We start from the raw sequence: 6762 nt of genomic DNA on the forward strand, positions 1-6762 counted from the left end.
GACAAACAGCGGACAGATGACATCCAACAATTCTTATTTGATTTAAAGCCACGTTCAAAGCTCCAGTATCCCTCGTACAGGTGTGCCCTCTAGTCCAACAAGCCTGTGTGTGTGAGAGTTTGTTTGTTCTTGTGTTTCTGTACTTAATGAGGAGCAAATGTCCTCACAAGGACAGCAAGTTGAGGACGATTTGGCTAGTTTTCACTGTAAGAGTTGGGGCTGCTGTTAGGGCTAAGGTTAGACTCAGATTAAGGGTTAAGTAAGCCATGCAGTGGAGAAGGTTAAAGGAGCACTACATTAGATTTCTACCGTCTCATAGCACAATATAACCATAATATGCCTGTGTGCAGGTTGACAGGGAATACCATGAACTTCACCTGTACTGAAATTTCAAGCTTTCAAACACCGCAAACAAATAAGAAATTTCACTGCAACACATAAGCCAAAAAAAGCAAATGATACAACAGTAGTAATCTGCACTGTAGACTTTTATGAAAATGTGATTTTTATTTATTTATAACTCTGGCTGCTGTAACTTGTTAGAGCTGTTGATGTTGTAATTCCTTGGTTGCCATTAGAGGTCATAAATTACCAAATGCCACTTTAAGGGTAGGGAGTGAATGTCATCTGTGAATGTCCTCACAAGAGTTTGACGTCACCATGTTTGCGTGTTAGATCATGTAAGTATAACTGGTTTGGACACAGGTACCAGGTGAGTCTACTTGGTCGTCCCAGGACAGAGTGACGGGCTTCAGGCCTCGGTCCTGGTCCTGGTCCCATCCTGGGGCTGCAGTGTGTTGGCAGGGCAGTCTGAGGACCAGGGAGTCAGATGGGGGTCACTTTCCCAGCCAGCCAGGGAGGCAGGGACCCAGGACCTCCTCTGAGGGCGCCCATCTGAGGCCTAATCCCCAGGAAATACAGGCAGGTTTCGGCCCCCCCTACCCCTCCCTTTTCACTCCATCCCACCATCCATCCATCCATCCCTCCCTGCTTCTCCTCGCAGGCAGAAAAGCTCCGTAAATTCAAAGCATCTGTACGGGCAAGGGCCAATCCGAGTGCTGCCTTTCCCAGAGCCCGCGCAGATGAAATTTTATTCTTTGCACGAAAAAATTACAGGGGGAGGGGGAAAAAAACACAAAATAAAGTAAAGCAAACAGTGGGGGAAGATCAAGGAAGAGAGGAGATGAGGGGTAAGGAGCTGGTCATCACAGATCTGCCCCTGCTTTCCAGTGTGTTCATAAGAGGAGTGTAATATTATGTTCTCTATGGCCGTGAGTCCTGACTGGAGCCCGTCACTGGAGTCTGGCAACAACAACAGTCTGTTTCTCGCTGCTACTGCTTTCGGGTATTCTCTCCTTCTGCTGAAGAGTTGGCGCTGATCTCGATGGTCAGCACCAGAGGAGACCACTGGATTTAGGGAGTCTAAGAAAAGGCTAACAAGCCATCAGTTGAAAGTGGGCCACATAGTTATGGCTATTTAATTGCCTGGTTTTAACAGAAAGCAGGCAAGGAGAAATTTTGTGAGTGACACTTTGAAATAAAGTTCCATTTGAATATTGAAAAAAGCCATCAGTTACCTGCAGATTGTCCTTTCTATTGTTAATATCCCATTGGGAATGATACAATATTGAAATAACTACTGCTAATTTTGCAGACCCCTGGAACGCCCACAATGACCCCTGGGTGTCTCTGGACCTCGCTGTGGGAAACCAGAGCGCCAGGCCACTTCTTATGTTAGAATAAGTTAATAATACAGAAACCTTCACAACCCCTTGCGGTAAACTCGGTTTTCAAATGGAAGAGGAAATAGAGCCACAGTGAAGTATATTTGTGAGCGTGGTTGAAGCTGTGTGCCTCTCGGTGACATTTAAACAGTAGGCTTAGGTTGTTGTTGGTCAGCGCAGAGTCTGATGTGGTCGGAGACAAAGTCACACGAGAACCTCGATAATTCCCCAGAACTTAAGATCTGGATTTACACGTGAGCAAAAAGAGTATTACATTTGACCTCATGTGACCCAGATTTTATTGTTTTATTGCAGGAGGAGAAAGCATTGAATCTGGGTCAAATATGCAAATAGCTGTCAATCACAGAAACTGTCTAAACTCATTGTAGAGTTGTGCAGTCAAACCCTGATGCACCTAATAGGTTAAAACAAAAGCTAAGATCACTTTTGCAAAGACTGCAATAATTGCAAACACAAAATTATTATTTTTTTCTCTGTGGTAATTCAACCACAGATACTTATAATCAAACAAGACTGCTCTGAATTCTCTGCCATTATCTTTCATCAGTGTGCCAAAAGTTTTTCTTTTTTTTTTTCACCCACTTTGTCTCATATTTTGCTCCAGTCTCTTACTTTTCTCATGTGTGCTGTTGCCTGCCAGTATGGCATTATCAGAGAATCTTGTCCCAATCAAAACTAATTCGACAGAATCGGGGAAACTTTTCCCGGGGATTACAGGAGTAGCTGTAGCTGTCATAACATCCAATATGGTTGCCTGGCTCATGCTCATAAGTAGTCCCTCTTCTGCTTAGAGCTTGGTTTACAGTAATTCTAATTTTTGAAACTTCCACAATAAGGTTAGAATCCATTAAGTGCTGCAGGATGCTATTAAAGTAAGGACTTCTTTTGAGCACCTCAACCAATGATGCATTCAGTAATAATTGGGAATTTAGAACTTCTGACATCCTAGAAGGAAAACTCAAATACAACGCCTTTTAAGTCGGAGTTTCTAGTAGCAAGGTCGGGCAAGTTTTCTCAAGCCAGTTGTCACAACGTCACATCATAATAACACGGCTGAGCACACTGTGAACTGTAAAAATAAAATGATCTTTTAATGCTTCATGTCTCTAAAAAGACTTAAATTTAATTTAATTTTCAGTGTGATATGTTTTTAGATCAATCAACATGCCAGTACATTAGCTGATTTAACCTATGAAGCTGTTTTCAGTGTTTGTTGTTAAAGCAACTACAAGGAATTTTAGTTCTGTGTTGATTTTGGTGGCCCCTGTGGACAAAAGCGGTAGTGTTTCCCGCTACACTTGCCATGATCACACCACGGCCTCATGTCATAAAATCTTGATCTGGCCTTGTTGTGAGAGCGAGTAAAAGAAAGATGTCTTCTTCTTACATCCTAGACAACAGCTGACTGCAGCCAACGCTCAAAAGTTAGGGCTTAGTTTTACTAAAAAAAGATATTTGTATTGTTCATATTTCTATTTTGTATTGTTCATATTTCTATTTTGTTTTTCTATATTCCTTTTTTATAATGTTTATATTGCTTTTTGCTATTTATTATCTGTTTATAATGTAAATTATGCTTCATATCTTGCTATCCACTTTGCTGCTGTAACGCGTGAAATTTCCCCACCGTGGGACTAATAAAGGAATATCTTATCTTATCTTATCTTATCTTATATCAACACAGCAAAATGCAACACCTGCAGTAAGTATATTTTGTGGAGGGGAGGAAGCAGGAAAAATGACAGTAACAGTTTTGGTTCAGAGGCTAGCTAGCTCTGGAGCTACTGCAGCACTGACCGACCAGCTGGCGTGGTATGTGGCAGCTCGGTCTGGATGCCAGGCTGAGGAGCTAAACATGGCCAAGAGAAGCAACAGCAAAGGCAGGGAGGACAAGACATGGAGCGGAGGTAGAGCGAAGGTAAACCAAGCAGAGTCTGGTTAACTGTGAAGCAGGATGTGATAGTTAACATGGGCTGCCACTCTGCGGGGCTTAAATCGTGTCATCTGATTCCACAGGACACCCGGTGACAGGCATCGTTTGCTTATGTAGGTCTATAGAGGCATTAGTGTTAAACTGAGTTTCATTATTATCTAAAAACTCCTTCTAGTTGCTTTACCATTAGCAAGCTCGTAGGCCTTATCAAGCAACCATGTCTTTCCCACCCTGTAGCTCAAACACACGTGTGATGTGATGTAATGATGCAATCCCAACTTTCAAACTCTCACGTCCGATGAAAATCATATGTTAAAATGTTAATGTTGTGCTTGACACAGAACACAATATAGGTAGTCATTTCTTGTACTGAATTTTTATAGGTTACAATAAAGGCAGGCCAGCTCTACTCCTATGGCCTACCATGAGCCTGTGTCCCTTAATCCCATGATCCACAACCATTAAACAAGGCTAAAGAAGGGATATCCAACAACTACCAAAGGCTGGGAGGGGCTGCCACCCCTCTCACCATGTCCTTTTCAGTCCACCAGTCCTCTCTGAGCTTGTGGGACTCTGGGCCTGCGGTCTCCGAGCATCACAAGATAAATTAGTATGGACAAGGAAGGCCGCTGCCTCTGACACTCTCCTGGCACCTCGAAAGGGTTAAGTCTGATCCAGGCCTGGCCACATCGCACTGTTGGGCCATTTAGCACAGGAAACCTGATAGTTTGGTTCCTTTTGATGGCCTGATTCCCTGGCTTAGGAGAATAAATTAAATGCAATCCCTGCCTAGGCCTCAGCTGCAACGGCAGGGCATACTGATTTAGGATTTTCATCTGGGGAGCTTTTCCCTCCCTCCAGTCCCTCCCTCCTCTCATCCACTCGCCGTCACCCTTGCCCCACAACACACAGGAAAATGGTGAATATAGTTGAAAACATAGCTTTCCTTTGGCGGTAATGAAGCGTCAGTCAGACTGTCAGTCACTCTGAAGGGTCCAGGGAAGAAGGAGAGGGGTATAATTGCTGCTGCCCTGGCTTTGGAGAGGAGAAAGGGAGAGGACAGAAATGGAGATGTGTCACCCAGAGGCTTAAGACTCTGAGATTCAGAATATTCAGTCCTGATCTCCGATGCCCCGTTGCACTGTGAGCAGCTTTGGTAGAGCCACCGGTCTTATGGCCGAGGGAAGATAACAAGCCTGTAATATGTGTTTATACTGCTGATCTCTGAGTCAACGTCGCCTGTCTGTGACCAGCAGAGCAGTACTGCGGATCTGAAGGATGATGAAACAGGAACACACCCCCCTTGTTAAGTATTGCTTTCAAAGCTGCATAATGCAATTGTTGCAGTCTCATAGAGGTAATTCGACTGCAAGCGGAAACTGTTTGAATCCAGAAATCATGTAACATGACATCAGTCCTGTGCACAGGATGTTCATGTTTACGAGTCTGTGATCGCTTAATGCTGTACCAAAGGAGAAGGAAGCAAAAAGATGTAAAGTTTTTTAACACAAAGATTTCTTTCTTTGACTAAACTTCATCACTTAATAAGATCACTTCCTGTGGTCATACCTTGCAGCAGAATTCCATTTGGGCAAACAGAATTAATTTCAATTAGTTGCAGCCTCACATGATTTAGGCTTATAAGATCATCGTATTTTATTGTAAAAATCTAGCTAAATGCACCTTTCAGGGAAATACAAGAGGATATTACAACATTATTGCAACAAAGTCTGCCATTATTGGATTTCAATAAATCATCGAGTGCACAGGGAATGTCTATATGCATGGAGAAGCAGTGCTGGAACTTGTTGACTCCTAGTTTATTTTATTAGCAATAAATGTCTTTCTTTCTTTCATTCTCTTTCTTTCTTTCTTTCTTTCACTCCATCTGTCACTGGCTGGCAAATACAGGCTGTGTGCTGTTCCTGTATGATACATGAGGAGCGGTGGGTGGTCGCCTCAGCGTCTTCATCCGCAGTTTGGTGAGCAGTCAAACCGGAACAGAATTTCATTTCAGTGGATAAAGCAAATCAGTTTTGTCCACTGTGGAAGTGAGCCATTGGGTTTTAGTGGACTGTAGAGAATGCTGAAACATCAACTTTACATAATGCTGCGGTCAGGTGGAACTCGTATCTCCAGTTTTGTATGTGTCTTTTGTTGCTTTTCTTGAAAGGAAGTCTGATATTGTTTTTTTTATTTTTTATTTTTTTTATTATTTTTTTTTTTGGAAGCTGGAATAATTCCCAGTCTTTTTAACTTGTGTTAAGAGTGAAAGAAGACCAAAGGTTTACTCATCAGTTTTTCTGCATGTTGCTCTGCTGTTTTTACTTCACGTTCTCTTTTGATAACAATCTGAGGCCTGTAAACTTTTACAATGCATACTTTAACAATGTTGATACAGAGTTAAAGCTAAACCTGGCTCAATCATCAAACTTTCCCATCAGGTCGGGCCTGATGAAACACTTCCATCAAGTTTCAGTGCTTGTTTCTGCAGGCTTTACTAACGACTGACCCATAAAGAAGCACGCCAGAATTCATGTGACTATCTACATTGGATGTATTCCCATGCCGAAATCTTGCAATGGCATGGTTTCCATGCAGAAATGAACAAATGCTTGTTTTTCCCTTGTATTTCCAAGTATTGTATCTAAATTGCAATAGGTTTTAAGACAGGTTTCAAAGATTTAAAGGTCATGCAACTTGAAACTCGAGTTGCCTACTATGCATTTTGTAACAATGGGTGACAAAATCTCCATTGGAACAGTATGCATGAGTGTTTGAATAATAGGGAGAAAAGGTGCATTTCAGCTCATGGGAATAGGACAGCAGGGTCAGGTAATGCATCTGTGGACAGCTGTAAATTGCTTTTATTGGTCTCGCCAGGGTCTTAGGGTTAGGCAGAGGTTACTCTGGGCTCAGACATCTCCAAACACATACACACCACCACATACACACTAATTCAAACACACGTTCTCATGCACACACATACAGATACAGACCTAACCCTCTCTCACACACACATACCAAACTATCCTTGTCGTTCCCTCTCATACACACACACATTCTTTCTGTCTGCTTTACACA

The sequence above is a fragment of the Myripristis murdjan genome, chromosome 14 (genome assembly GCF_902150065.1).
Source record: "Myripristis murdjan chromosome 14, fMyrMur1.1, whole genome shotgun sequence".
NCBI lineage: Eukaryota > Metazoa > Chordata > Actinopteri > Holocentriformes > Holocentridae > Myripristis > Myripristis murdjan.